The sequence below is a fragment of the Phocoena phocoena genome, chromosome 6 (assembly GCF_963924675.1).
Source record: "Phocoena phocoena chromosome 6, mPhoPho1.1, whole genome shotgun sequence".
NCBI lineage: Eukaryota > Metazoa > Chordata > Mammalia > Artiodactyla > Phocoenidae > Phocoena > Phocoena phocoena.
The window spans coordinates 29,801,996-29,818,676 of NC_089224.1; the positions used below are offsets into that span (position 1 = coordinate 29,801,996).

General features: G+C 38.4%; 1 non-coding gene across 1 annotated transcript; it reads right to left on the reverse strand.

The window, feature by feature from the left end:
- Nucleotides 1-240: 240 nt before the first annotated feature.
- On the reverse strand, nucleotides 241-313 carry TRNAR-UCU (transfer RNA arginine (anticodon UCU)). The gene has a single exon. It is a non-coding gene; the product is annotated as a tRNA-Arg (tRNA).
- Between the last annotated feature and the right edge of the window lie 16,368 nt (nucleotides 314-16,681).

The window sequence follows — 16,681 nt, forward strand, 5'->3', positions numbered from 1 at the left end:
GGAGAAGTAATAGAATTTATTATGTCCATAAATATTCATATACTGGAAACAGGATCTAGATTAATAGAGCTGGGTTACAGGGTTCAGTAGGGTAAAAATAAAGAAATTGGAAAAGAAAATATAGAGAAAAATATCAGCTTTTTAAGTAAGATTTCCTCTTCTAGAAATGTTGAAAACCACTGGGCTTTTTTGTTTGTTTTTACTTTTTGAAGCCACGCCACATGGCATGCAGGATCTTAGTTCCCCAACCAGGGATTGAACCTGTGCCCCCTGCAATAGAAGCACAGAGTCTTAACCACTGGACCACCAGGGAAGTCCCTGAAAACCACTGTCTTTAATAGAAGCTATTTTTGATATTTTGGCCTTAAAGAAATAATCTGAAAGTAGTTTATTAGTAACAAATGTTCTACCATGGAGAAAAAGTTACTGCTCTAGCTCGTAGGAGAATATATTTTATTAGCATAAAGAGATTACAGATGCAGACTCCTTGAATCTATGATCACAAAGGACTAGAAATCCAGTTCCCACTCACAGCATGAATCCCCTCTAGAACACACCTGCAGAGTCATCCAATGACTACTTCAAAAGCCCCAGGTATTTTTAATATTGTTTAAAAACAGCAGAACAATCGAAATGCCCATCAAGTGATGAATGGAAAAACAAAATGTGGTATATCCATACAATGGAATATTACTCAGCCATAGAAAGGAATGACATACTGATATATACTAAACATGGATGAAGCTTGAAAAAATTATGCTAAGTGAAAGAAAGACACAAAAGGCCAAATATTATATGATTCTATTTATATGAAATGTCCAAAACAGGCATATCCGCAGAGACAGACAGTATAGTAGTGGTTGCCAGGGGCTGGGGAAAGGCAAAATGGGGACTGACTACTAATGGATAAAAGGATTCCTTGTGGAGTGATGACAATATCCTAAAATTAAACTGTGGTGATGGCTACGCAACTGTGTGAATATACTAAAAAGCACTGAACTGTACACTTTTAAAGGGTGAATTTTATGGTATCTGAGTTACATCTAAATAAAGCTGTTATTTTAAAAATTGGGGAAAAGAGAAAAGCAAACCATTTAAACAAAGTTTTACAGTGATTTTCTCACAAGTGTCCTATGGAAGATAGAAAATCTTACATAATTTAGAACAAAAGACTCAGTAGAAACATATAAATGATATTAGCAAGGATTATTAGGGATATTAGGGTTGACATATATACATTACCATGTGTAAAATAGATAGCTAGTGGGAACCTGCTGTATAGCACAGGGAGCTCAGCTCAGTGCTCTGTGATGACCTAGATGGGTGGGATGGGGTGGGCAGTGGGAAGGAGGTCCAAGAGGGAGGGGATATATGTATACATCTAGCTGAGTCACTTCATTGTACAGCAGAAACTAACACAACATTGTAAAGCAACTATACTCCAATAAAAAAAATAAGCTTAGTAATTTAAAGGGACTATTTAAAAAAGATACATATTGATTTCAACAGGAACTTACAGTTAAAGAATTATGCTAAATACACGTCTCCTTCCAACATGGCACAGCATTTCAATCTTAGAATTTATTTTGATATTATTTTGAAGACTATTTCAAAAAGTGTTAGCCTTGAGTATTTGTTTAAAACAGTATTTCCCAAGCTTTAGTCACGTATGTACCGTCTTCAGTATTTTTGCCATCCTCACACCATCTGTATTATTATTTATTAAATATTTTCCTTGAATCCACTTCACCATTGACTCACCTTTTGTAATAACCATGAAATCGTGGGTTTGAAGTGCTAATACACACTTTTCCCCCATATATTAAAATTCAAAATATGCTTATCCATGTACCACTTTAAATCATCTTGTATACAACTCAAGAAAACACTGGTTAAAAAAACCAGCTTTGCCTGGTAACATATCTATACTTTAAAAAGTGACAGGGAAATTAGAATGGTCAGAAAAACACTGTTAGGACTTTTCTATAAAGTAAGGCACATGTTCAACGGGAGCAACAGGGCTTGCACTTGGCCAAGAGAAAGTCTTTGAGAACAGTACTGGCGTGGATGGTATAGGAAAATGGCGGGCAGTAGGCCTCCATGAGGGAAGCAGCTGAAAGAACAGGGATGTTAGGTCTTCTCTACAAGTTCTTGGATACAGTATGATACAGTCCGGGTGCTACTGCCATGTTCAGCTTGTCAAACAGAGCTGAATTTGGCAGAAGGAAGGCTGTCTGATGATCAGATGGGGCAGGGCTTTTTTTTTTTTTTTTTTTGCGGTATGCGGGCCTCTCACTGTTGTGGCCTCTCCCGTTGCGGAGCACAGGCTCCGGACGCGCAGGCCAAGCGGCCATTGCTCACGGGCCTAGCCACTCCGCGGCATGTGGGATCTTCCCGGACCGGGGCACAAACCCGCGTCCCCTGCATCGGCAGGCGGACTCTCAACCACTGCGCCACCAGGGAAGCCCAGGGGAAGGGGTTTCTACTGACTCTGCTTCTTCCTTCCTGTTGACACCAGTCCTAAAAGCCTGCAGAGGGGCCCACTACTAAAGTAGTGACTCCAGGGCAGAGAAAGTCTGGGCTCTACTACATCTGCTCCTCTTGTGTAAAGGAAACATGAGTTAGATTTCATTCTGAAATATTAGTATGAAGGGTGGTTTGAAACAGATTCCTTAAAGAAGCTTATTCCCATTCCTGATGGGAGATGTCATCATACAACCCCTCCTCAAAAAAACTCACATTGAAGACCCTGGAATAATTGATCATCCCCTTTTTTACTCCCTTTTCCCACTGCAGAGGGAACAACTACTGTTGTTGACAATTATCCATCCTAAGTAGGTGAATCAAGAACATGCCACTGTCTTTACTCTTATCCATTTAAGAAGCCCTAACTGAATTCTGGAATAGCGAGGTATACAGAAAGATAGTAACTGAAGGCTCTCTGCAAAGAGAACAGGAAAAAAAAAAGCTTCCTTCCCTATCCTTATTCATTAATCATTTTCCTGAGAGCTAGATATAACAACTTAAAAAAAAAATCTATGTAAGAAAAAAATCATAAATCATTTTTTAAATTTTATTTATGTATTTATTTTTGCTGCGTTGGGTCTTCATTGCTGTGTGCAGCCTTTCTCTAGTTGTGGCGAGCGGGGGCTACTCTTCAATGTGGTGCACAGGCTTCTCATCGTGGTGGCTTCTCTTGTTGCAGAGCATGGGCTCTAGGCACACAGGCTTCAGTAGTTGTGGCACATGGGCTCAGTAATTGTAGCTCACAATCTCTAGAGCGCAGGATGAATAGTTGTGGTGCCTGGGCTTAGTTGCTCCACAGCATGTGGGATCTTCCCGGACCAAGGCTCGAACCCATGTCCCCTGCATTGGCAGGCGGATTCTTAACCACTGCGCCACCAGGGAAGCCCCATAACTCATTTTAGATAAACCTACTCCTGCCCCTGAAAGTGATCTTAGGGTTCTGGTCAATAGGCTTACTGACATATTTTCTTAACACTCTTGATGCCTTTTAGGCTTCTGGCACATGGCTTGGAGACTGTGGAAAGATATACTTTCCTAGTATTTTCTCAAGTTAATTTATTCTTTGTGTGAAGCTTTGATATATAGCCCCATAACTGTAAAGATAGGCTTCCTAAAGACTGTTCAGAAAATATAAATTATAGAACTACAAAACCTTTAAGTCTGATTGGTTTTGTGTTATATTATACTGTCAAAATGGTCTTTGGGAACATTTTAACCTAGGAAGACTACTGATGATTTCTCAAAGAATTTCATCCCAAGCATCAATTTCCATTGAACATTACACATTAAGGTAGCTTCATTACTAGCAATTCAGATTCACATCTATAAATATCCTCAGAAACTCATGAAAACATTTGTTTTATAACCAGATAAATCACAACTCTTCTCAGAGATCTACCACAGCGTGTCTCAAAGTGTGGTCTGAGGATCACACGCACTAGAGTCAAATGGGGAGGGTGTTTGTTAAAAATACAGATTCTTCTAAAATATGACACAAATGAACTTATTTATGAAACAGAAAAAGACTCACAGACACAGAAAACAAACTTATGGCTGCCAAAGGGGAAAGGGGGTGAGGGAGGGATAAATTAGGAGTTTGGCATTGGTAAACAACAAGGTCCTACTGTATAGCACAGGGAACTATATTCAGTGTCCTGTAATAAACCATAATGGGAAAGAATATGAAAAATTATATATATATATATATATATATATATATGAACTAACTGTGCTATACACCAGAAACTAACACAACACTGTAAATCAACTATACTTCAATTTAAAAAAAAAGATTCCTAGAAACTATGTCAGAGCTATTAAATCAAAATCTCCAGGGATGGGGCCAATAATCCACATTTTATATAAGATGGCCAGGTAATTCTTATGTACCTTAATGCTTCTGAACCACTTAGCTACTTGAACCAACTCTTGCCATCACAAAAACACAAAAACAGGATTCTCACAAGTCATTGCATATATAAAGTATACATTAAAAAAAGAATCAAGGAATAAATATTTAAAATGGAAAAGAAGGCAAAGTGAAAAGTTCTCTTCTATTACATCTGGAAGAATTTAGATTCTAGTGTGAACTGCAGCCATGAACAGGAAGTATTCTCTACCTGTAAGACAAGTGTTATTTGTTACTATATTTATAGTAAAGATACCAATATCTCTTCTGTCATTCAGTGTGAAACACAGGATACTCTGTTCAAGAGGAATGCCATACTTACATAATGATTAAAGGATGCTCCAGCATGCAATAAAGTCTGCACTCATTCTTTCTCAACATTGTGACTTTGCCACCACAATTTGGCAAAGTGGTTCTCAACCACTTTGAATTTCCTGGGCCAGTGGTTTTCAAACTAGACATACATTTAAAATCATCTGAAGATCTTGTTAAGACACAGACTACTACTTGCATTTACAAGTTCCAGGTGATTACTGATGCTGTTGGTCCAGAGACCAGACTTGAGAATCACGGCTTAATCTAACTCTGATCTCCTTCAGTGAGTTCAGTGATGCTAAAAAAAAACTACTCCAACTGACAAAGACTCTAACCACCGGTTGCAGGGCTTCTTGTGTAGGACCCTTGCTGTTCAGTATCTTCAGGAAGTTCCCATCATTCAAAACTTGTAGTAAGGGTGATAAGCTTGTCCTTTCTTGGCAGCTCCAGGGATAAACACCCTTCCTATCCCTCCCCCAATTCCTAGCCTCTGTCTGACCCTACAGCCTCACTTCCTACCCTGAAACTATACTTCCTATGCAGGAAAGCTGTCGGAAAGTCAAGAGGTCCGTCTGTTCCTGTCTTAGGGAACTACACTTCCTTTAGCTGGAAATCAAGGCAGGCTCCCTCCAGTTAGTGATTTATTTGATGACTGTCACAGGACTACAGCCATACAAATGAACTCAGCAAGGAGTACACGTCTGGAGGCACAATTAGGTCAAGTATAAACTCAAAAGACTGTCCAGAAATAGAAGCATTCAGCTCTCAACATTTACATACTGGTCCTTCGTGGGAATAAATATATAACACAGATTTCTCCATTCAGAGATAGATCCAGAATTTACAGACTACAAATGGGTGCCCCATTCTCTCTAAACAGCTTTCAAATTCATCTCATCAAGGTTTAAAATATATTCCCAGCATCAGGTTCTAAGTGGTGAATTGCATATATATTCAGTTCATCCTTCCCAAGAAAAGATATTTCAATAAATTCTCAGAAATTGAAAAGCATTTCGGAGCAATGTAAGAAAACTCATTGGATAAAGCTTAAATAACTTTAGAGGATCTTCAGGAGCTCAATCATCTTTTCAATTTGAACATATAACTAACAATTTGGGGACCATGTTAAAATTAATTAGGAAGTTTAACAGGTAAGGCTAAACAGTTTATTTTTCTTTTTTCTTTCCTTAAGAAAAAAGTAAACCTGGAGAACAAATACAGAACTACACCAAAAGGGAAGGATGTTTTTAAAATGTTGGCCATAAGCTAGTTAAATGTTGCAAATACTGCATAACATTAATAATTTACTATGTATGGTAAAAATATATGACTTCCTTAAACCATTGTAAGAAAATAATTAAATACAACATACACTATAACCATGGTATTTCCAAAACCTAGAACACTTGCTTTAACAAGAAAATATGTTAAGCCATGTTCTGAATCAAAAAAATTTGTTATAAAAAACAGTCCAAATCCTTGGGCATCCACTTGCTCTAGTGTGACCACTGAAGAGTCTTAGGTTTGTCCAACTACTGAATATGGGTGCAAACTGAGCACACAAATCATTTAATGTCATCTGCTACTGGAGACCAACTAATGGATGTAATGCTGCTGCTTTTTACCGCACAACTTCTTTGACAAAATGCTGTTTTCTGGCATGTTGTCGTATTTAGCATAAACATCCATTTTCATGGTTTGGAGAGAGCAACCCATTTCTCCTTTGAGGTGCTAGATCCTAAACACCAAAACAAATCAGATCCATATGGTATAAAAAACTGGTCATGGGCTTCCCTGGTGGCGCAGTGGTTGAGAGTCCGCCTGCCGATGCAGGGGATGCAGGTTCGTGCCCCAGTCCGGGAAGATCCCACATGCCGTGGAGCGTCTGGGCCCATGAGCCATGGCCGCTTAGCCTGCGCGTCCGGAGCCTGTGCTCCGCAACAGGAGAGGCCATGGCAGTGAGAGGCCCACGTACCGCCAAAACAAAAAAACAAAACTAGTCATCATTCTTTCTTGAGCTAATTAATTAATCTTTTTTTTAGAAAGCCCCATACTTAAGTATGGAAATAAGGTCAAAAACTATTGTTAATCAGACTTCCTTGGTGGCGCAGTGGTTAAGAATCCGCCTGCCAATGCAGGGGACACAGGTTCGAGCCCTGGTCTGGGAAGATCTCACATGCCACGGAGCAATTAAGCCCGTGCACCACAACTACTGAGCCTGTGCTCTACAGCCTGTGAACCACAACTACTGAGCCTGCATGCTGCAACTACTGAAGCCTGGGCTCCACAACAAGAGAAGCCACCGCAATGAGAAGCCCACGCACCACAATGAAGAGTAGCCCCTGCTCACCGTAACTAGAGAAAGCCTGCCCACAGCAACAAAGACCCAACACAGCCAAAAATAAATAAATTTATACAAAATATTGTTAATCACCAGTAGAGGATTTAGCTATTATAGGATATTCCTTGACAGAAGCTGATTTTTTATACTACATCAAATAGATTGGCTTCCATGAAAACTAATTTGTATTACATTCCCCTGCCCTGCATATAGCCACCTGAGGACCTGGTCCTGCTCTCCAGCAGGCCAGCAGCAGACCCACACCACCCCCCACCTCTGAGCAGCCAACCACACCAGAAGCCTACCCCACCCTCCAGTAGACCTACAGCCACCACAGGAGGCAGCCCTGCCTACCAGCATGCCCACAGCAGTCTGCCTCACCACAACAGAAGGGCACACACAGCCCACATAGGGACACCTCTAGAGCATATAATTCTGATGACCAGAGGGGAGTGCACTGCTGGATCCCACAGGATGTCTCCTACATTAAGGCCACTTCTCCAAGATCAGGAGACGTAACCGAACTGCCTAGTACACAGACATGAACAAGAGAATTGGCAAAATAAGAAGGCAGAGGAATATGTTCCAAGTAAAGAAACAAGACATAACCTCAGAAAAAGAACTAAACAAAGTGGAGATAAACAATCTACTCAAAATGAGTTCAAGGTAATGATCATAAAGATGCTCAATGAACTTGGGAGAAGAATGAACACAGTGAGAATTTCAACAGAGTTAGAAGATATAAGGAAGAACCAAACAAAGCTGAAGAATACAACAACTGAAAGAAAAAATAATTAGAAGCAATCAACAGTATATTAGATGATACAGAGGAATGGATCAGCAATCTAGAAGACGAGTAGTAAAATTAAGCCATGCTGAACAGAAAAAAGAATTTTTAAAAATAAGGACAGTTTAAGAGACCTCCAGGAAAACATCAAGCATACTAACATTCATGTTATAGGGGTCCCAGAAGAAGAGAAAGAGAAAGGGGCAGAGAACTTATTTGAAGAAGTAATAGCTGAAAACTCCCCTAACTTGGGGAAGGAAATAGACAAGAGAGTCTTAAATAAGATGAACCCAAAGAGGTCCACAGCAAGACACATTATATAGACAATGGCAAAAATTAAACATAAAGAGAGAATCTTAAAAGCAGCAATAAAAAAGTAACAAGTTATGTACAAGGGAACTCCTATAAGATTATCAGCTGACTTTTCAGAAGAAACTTTGGAAGCCAGAAGAGAGTGGCAAGGTATATTCAAAGTGACAAAAGAGAAAAAACCTACAACCAAGAATACTCTACCCAGCAAGGTTATCATTCAGATTTGAAGGAGAGATAGAGTTTTACAGATAAGTAAAAGCTGAAAGAGTTCAGCACCACTAAACCACCTTTACAAGAAAAGTTAAAGGGTCTTCTCTAAATGGAAAAGAAAAGGCCACAACTAGAAATATGAAAATTATGAAAGGAAAAAATATCATGAGTAAAGGGAAACATACAGCAAAGGTAGTAGATCAACCACATATAACACAAGTAGAAAAGGTTAAAAGACAAAAGTAGTAAAATCACCTGTATCCAAAATAAGTAGTTAGGGAATACACAAAACAAAAAGATATAAAAATATGACATCAGGGCTTCCCTGGTGGTGCAGTGGTTGAGAGTCCGCCTGCCAATGCAGGGGACATGGGTTCGTGCCCCAGTCCGGGAAGATCCCACGTGCCGCGGAGAAGCTGGGCCCGTGAGCCATGGCCACTGAGCCTGCGTGTCTGGAGCCTGTGCTCCACAACGGGAGAGGCCACAGCAGTGAGAGGCCCACGTACCGCAAAAAAAAAAAAAAAAGACATCAAAAACACTTGGGGGGTGGTGTGAGTAAAAATGTAGGGTGCTTAAAATGCATCTGAACTTAAGAGATCATCAACTTAATCACATATATATAGGTTGTTATATATGAACCTCAAGGTAACCACAAATCAAAAACCTCTGATATATACACACACAAAAAAGAGAAAAGAATCCAAACATGGGACTTCCCTGGTGGTCCAGTGGTTAAGAATCTGCCTTCCAGTGCAGGGGACGTGGGTTCAATCCCTGGTTGGGGAACTAAGATCCCACATGCCGCAGGGCAGCTAAGCCCATGCACCACAACTACTGACCTGCATGCTCTAGAGCACACATGCCACAACTAGAGAGCTCACGTGCCGCAACTACTGAGCCCACACATTCTGAAGCCTGCACGCCACAACTAGAGAGAAGCTAACGTGCCACAACGAAGAGCCTGCGCACTGCCACGAAAGACCCCGCATGCCGCAATGAAGATCCCATGTGCTGCAACTAAGACCTGACACAGCCAATAAATAAATAAATAAATAAAAGTTTAAAAAAAAAGGATCCAAACGTAATCTTAAAAATAGATATAAAATCACAAGGGAAGAGAGCAAAAGAAGAAAGGAACAACAACAAAACTACAAAAGCAAAGAGAAAACAATTAACAAAATGCCAATAAGCACATACCTATCAATAATTACTTTTGAACACAGAGGCAAAGGTCCTCAACAAGATACTGACAAACTGACTCCAACAATAAATAAATTAAAAGGATCATATACCATGATCAACTGGGACTTATTCCAGGGATGCAAGGATTTTTCAATATCTGCAAATCAATCAACATGATATACCACATTAACAAATTGAAGAATAAAAACCATGTGATCATCTCAATAGATGCAGAAAAAGCTTTTGATAAAATTCAACGTCCATTTATGATAAAACCTCTTCAGAAAGTGGGCATAGAGGGAACAAACCTCAACATAATAAAGGCCATATAGGACAAACCCACAGCTAACATCATACTCAACAGTGAAAAGCTGAAAGCATTTCCTCTAAGATCAGGAGCAAGACAAGGATGTCCACTCCTGCAACTTTTATTCAACATAGTATTGGAGGACTTCCCAGGCGATCCAGTGGTTAAGACTCCACACTTCCAATGCAGCGGACGTGGGTTCAATCCCCGGTCAGGGAACTAAGATCCCACATGCCACGTGGCACAGCTAAATAAATAAATAAATAAACAAACAACATAGTATGGGAAGTCCTAGCCACAGCAGTCAGAAAAGAAAAAGAAATAAAAGTAATCCAAACTGGAAAAGAAGAAGTAAAACTGTCACTGTTTTCAGATGACATGATACTATTAATAGAGAATCCTAAGGATGCCACCAGAAAACTACTACAGCTAGCTCATCAATGAATTCAGTGAAGTTGCAGGATACAAAACTAATATACAGAAATCTGTTGCATTTCTATACGCTAACAAGAAAATATTAGAAAGAGAAATTAAGGAAACAATCCCATTTATGACTGCAACAAAAAGAATAAAATACTTAGGAATAACCTACCTAATAAGGCAAAAGACCTATACTCTGAAAACTATAAGACACTGATGAAAGAAACCGAAGAGACACAAACAGATAGAAAGGTATACCGTGTTCTTGGATTGGAAGAATCAATATTGTTAAAATGACCATACTATCCAAGGCAATCTACAGACTCACTGCAATCCCTATCAAATTACCAATGGCATTTTTCACAGAACTGGAACAAAAAATTTTTCAATTTGTATGGGAACACAAAAGACCCCGAGTAGCCAAAACAATCTTGAGAAAAAAGCACGGAGCTGGAGGAATCAGACTCCCTGACTTCAGACTATGCTACAAAGCTACAGTAATCAAAGCAGAATGGTACTGGCACAAAAAAACAGACATATAGATCAACAGAACAAGACAGAAAGCCCAGAAAGAAACCCACACCCTTATGATCAATTAATCTATGGTCAATTATTAGGAGGCAAGAATATACAAGGGAAAAAAGACAGTCTCTTCAATAAGTGATGCTCGGAAAACTGGACAGCAACATGAAAAAGAATGAAATCAGAACATTCTTTAACACCATACATAAAAATAAACTCAAAATGGATTAAAGACCGAAATGTAAGACTGGATACTATAAAACTCCTAGAGGAAAACATAGGCAGAACACTCTTTGACACATGTTGCAGCAATATTTGGGGGGAACCATCTCCTACAGTAATGGAAATAAAAACAAAAATAAACAAATGGGACTTAATTAAACTGAAAAACACCAGTCAGATGGCCATCAATAAAAAGTCCGGAGAGGGTGTAGAGAAAAAGGAATCCTCCTACACTGTTGGTGGGAATGTAAATTGGTGTAACCACTATGGAAAACAGTATGGAGGTTCCTTAAAAAACTAAAAATAGAATTACCATATGATCCTGCAATCCCACTCCTGGGCATATATCCAAAGAAAACTGTAATTTGAAAAGATACATGCACCCCAATATGTATAGTTCATAGCAGCACTATTTACAATAGCCAAGACATGGAAGCAACCTAAATGTCCATCAACAGATGAATGGATAAAGATGTGGTATAGATAGATAGATAGATATAGATATAGATAGATATAGTGGAATATTAGTCATAAAAAAGAATCACTTTGCTGTACACTTGAAACAAACACAACATTGTAAATTAACTATACTTCAATAAAATAAATAAATAAAATTACTTTAAATGCAAATGGGCAAAATGTTCCAATCAAAAGGTCAAGGCTTTTAATGTCACCTACTTATTTCCTAGCTTGCAATGACAATACTTGTGATATAATAACAAAAACTAGGTCAGCTTGTATCTGTTGATAATATATATAATTTTTAATGCTTTGTAAAAGAGGTATGAGTTAGTACCCATTCTTGATGAATAATGCAGGGTAAGTTCATTAAGATAAGGCAAAAAAACAACTTCCACTGAAGTCTGGATTAATCAAACATAGAATAAAGCATATTTATAGGCATATTCTACTAGTAGTTTATGTCCTGCTTACTAAGTCCATTGTAATTACCTGTCAATTAAAATTGTACATACATAATTATATGTTCCAAATAAATATGAAACAATAAAGAGTAGGTGGGAGAAGGCAGGGGAAAAGAATACTTCTAAGAGGTTGTAAGATTTAATGATAAGTTGACATTACTTCAGCTAATGACTGAGATGCCCAAACACAAAAGAAATGTTCTGAAATTAGGTCACATAGCACAGAACCAGGGCCTTTTGAAAAGCAGAATATTTAGAGGTAAAGGATCACAAAATCAGATCAGGAAATATTGAAAAAGAAACAAAAAACAACTACTCACCTAAAAAAACACTGCAAGAAAACCAAACTGGATGAATTCCATGACTTTTTAAAACACTGCAGGAGGGAAGTACAAGTTCAGGGAATTGACAGTGTTAGAAAAAGAGTTGACTAACACTTACTGGATAGAGTAAGAAAACAAACATCCAGAAAGTCTTAGTTCTTGTCTTATTTCAGAATCTCTTAGGATGGCCCATGACTGCTTTTCCAACTTGCTCTGGCTACTTTCTCTCTCTCCCAAAATTACCTACTCAGTGCCAACAACCTTCATCTTCACTCCACTCAGCAAACCAATGGTCCATTCTTGACATTTTTATTACTTGGAATAGAGCTACATCTAAAATATGTAATTTTCAAAATAAAATGTGTAATTTCCATAATCTAATCTCAGAACATGACCTCTTATTCTCCCCACTCTTTCTCTGGCTTACTTGCCAACTCTTTTACTTACTGCATTGAGACCCCAGTCCCTCACCCTTCCTCTTATGTCCAATCGATCTGCTTCTTCTGACTCTAAGGCAGTGGTTCCAATCAGAAGTGATTTTGCCCCTCAGATGGCAGTTGACAATGTCTGGAGACATTTTTGATTGTTACAACTGGAGGGGGCTGTTACTGGCGTCTAGTAGGTAGAGGCCAGGGATGTTAAACACCCTACAATGCATAGGACAGCCCCTACAACAGAAAGTTATAAATGTTTCTACAGTTGAGAATACCTGCTCTATGGTCCTCTTTAGATAATGTGGTCCATTTCTTCAATCACTCTTAGAACATTTTAACCTAAATTCTCTTGCCCTTTCATCCTTCTGACACACCTGTTCTATAAAACATAACTCTCAATCAATTGAATCATCCCAATTTTCTACTTCTAAACTTGGTGTACAGAGCTCAACAAAAGCAAAGCAAACAAATAAATATCACATAATCACAAAAATAGCTGACAGTACATATTCACAGATTCCAACCTCAGCAAAACCCTCAGCATAATCAGGCAGGCAACTCTTCTTGTCTCTTGCTAGTCACCCCCTTGACTCCTATCTTTTTCCCTCAGTGACTATTCTAAACACTACCTGTCCCCTCAATTCCCCACTCTCCCCCAAATCAAACACTCAATGTCAGCAACTTTAGCTGCTTTACAAAAGACATTTTGCTACCACTAGACAAGAACTTCCACATATTCCTTCCCTATCCTCTGGGAGAATTTTTTACATCTATCCCCACCTTTCTCCCTAGGAGAATGGAAGAAGTGTCCCTCCTGTCCCAGCAAACTCTGATCATGGCCTACGCTCTGGATATCATCACTTGCTGGTCTCCTCCTGGACCCTGCTTCATCAATTATCCAACCCCCTAAATCATCTACCTCAACTTCTTCCTCTTTTCCAGCCCTTTTGTTTTAGGAGGAAAAAAAGTACAAATGAACGAATGAACAAAAACCTTTCCTTCCACATCTCTCTCATCATAGCAAAATTCCTTAAAAGAACTGCCTTTACTCTGTTCTCATTACTCCATCTCCCTGCTCACAACCCTACTATGCCACCAAGACTCCACAGTGGAGGCAAATGACTTCCTAGTTGTCAACTTCGGTGGGTTCTTTCAGCCCTTAATGTTGGAGCATTAACACAAATTACCATGCCCACCTTAAAATTTTCTCCCCTTTTGGTGCTTGCAACACCATTCTCTCCTCCATACATACCTCTTTGGCCTTTCCTTCTCCCACCTCTTAGATGTCTGTGTGTCCTGTAGTTCTAGCTTCAATCTTTCTCACTTGTTTGTGCAATCCATGCTCTAGTCACTTCAAATCATACATCCGGCCCTGATTTCTTCTAAGTTTTCCTAGTGAATGACATCACCATCTACCCAGTTACCCACAGTAGAATCCTAGGGATCATCCTAGATTTCTTACTCTCACCTACACATAAACAATTGCAAAGTCCTACCAATTTAATCTAAGTATCTCTTGGATCCATCATATTCATTCTCTCTGCAACCTGTCTAATTCAGGTCAGTATCTCTCACCCAGACACATTATTCTAAGAAGAATCATAATTAAGGGTATACAGGTAAAAAACTTGGAAGTCCCTTCTTACCAGTAAGAATGCTACACAAATACAATGAGGTATGATTCAAAAGAACACAGAACACTGGTACTCTTCTTTTTAAAAAATGGATTCTAATACTGTATAAATACAGGCAAATCATTTCATCTCAAGCTTCAGATTCCCAAATGCTGAATGAAGGGTAAAAGAGATATATCTAAGGACCTTTGAACCCTTAACATTCATTCTATAATTCTATTTCTACCAGACAATACTCAGAGAGTTCTTACCTCCAAATATGCACCATACTTGCTACATATGCAAGATATTATTGGTGCCAAAAGAAACAGGCTGATATGTCCCCTTTGCTGCCAAAATATAGCCAGCATATCCTGATTACCATCAGTTTCAAAAAACTAAACCTTCAATTACAAGTGTCAAAGAAATAAAATGTAAGCAAAAGAAAAAGCCAAGAAAAAAGTGTAATGAAGCTGACTATATATATAGAAAAATGCTATTTCAAAATAATTTCTTCAGGAATCGAGCAACATAGAATGAGTTAGATATAAAATGAGTGCACTATAAACCACTGTGACAGTCAATAACAACATTATGAACAGAAAGCTTTTTCTACCCACAAAACAGTAGTGTGGGAATTGTACAATATCTAAAGTCAAACACCAACACAATATATATGCAATATGAGATCACAAAAAGTTTTAGGATCTACTTCTCAAAGACAAGGAGATAATACAAACTTAGCTGTGAAAATGCAGTCTGAATCCCATTAAAATGCTGTCACCCCACTCAAATGAGAAGCACCTGTTACTCTTTTGACAGTTTGGGTTCAGTTGTTCTTCTTTCGCCTAATAAGCTCAGAAGTAATGTTCTGTTTTGAAGATCATATAGAAGAAGAGGGTAGAGAGAGAGTGTGTTAGACAAAACAATTTACATTGTAAAGTTGATAATGACCTAATGGTTGGTCAACTCAAAATTTAGGATAAATCAACTCTAGAGCCACACAGCCTGGGTAAACTCCCAATGTCACCACCTACCAGCCTTGTAATCCTAAAAATTCATTTAATTTCTCTGTGCCTCAGTTTCTTCATCTGTAAAACAGAACAATGATAGTACCTACTTCATAGGTAAAGTGCTTGGAACAATGCCTAGCATACTGTAAATGCTATAGAAATACTGGATTTTCCTTCTTATTTTTTGACTAAATATTAGGTGAGAAGAAAAACAACACTATAATGTATGCTCAAGCTCCAGTTTAACACTGTTACCAGGTATTTTGTTCACAGTTCAATAACAATGTTATTTCCGTTGATATATCCAATCCTGATCCTCTAGGCACTCACAGTCAAATCAAATCACTGAGTGTTAAGTTCATACCACATGAAATGAGAAGTATAAACAGGCATAATTCACACACACACAGACACACACACAAAACAAGACACATAATTAACTGAACAGAATAGAGAACCTAGGAATAAACCTATGCATGTATGGTCAATTAACTTATGACAAAGGAGCCAAGAATATACAATGAGGAAAGGACAATCTCTTCAATAAATGGTGTTGGGAAAGTTGGACAGCCACATACAAAAGAATGAAACTGGACCACTATCTTACATCACATACAAAATCAACTCAAAACAGATTAACGACTTGAATGTAAGACCTGAAACCATATAACTCCTAGAAGAAAATATAGGTGGTAAGCTCCTTGATATCAGTCTTTGCAATGAGTTTTTGCATCTGATACCAAAAGCAAAAGCAACAAAAGTAAAAATAAAGTGGGACTACAACAAACTAAAGTTTCTGCAGAGTGAAGGAAACCATCAACAAAATGAAAAGGCAACCTACTGAATGGGAGAAAATAATTGCAAATCATATATCTGATAAAGGGCTGATATCCAAAACATATAAAGAATTCATACAACTCAATAACAACAACAATAAAATCCAATTAAAAAATGGGCAGAGTATCTGAATAACCATTTATCTAAAAAAGACATTACACACAGCCAACAGGTACATGAAAAGGTGCTCGACATCACTAATTATCAGGGGAATGCAAATCAAAACCACATTGAGATATCACCTCACACCTGTTAGAATGCTTATTTTCAAAAAGACTAAAAATAACAAATGTTGGCAAGGATGTAGTGAAAAGGGAACCCTTGTATACTGTTGGTGGGAATGTAAATTGGTGCAGCCACTATGGAAAACAGTAGAGAGGTTCCTCAAAAATTAAAAGTAAAACTACCATATGATCCAGCTATTTCATTTCTGGGTATTTATCCAAATAAAACAAAAACACTAACTCAAAAAGATATATGCACCC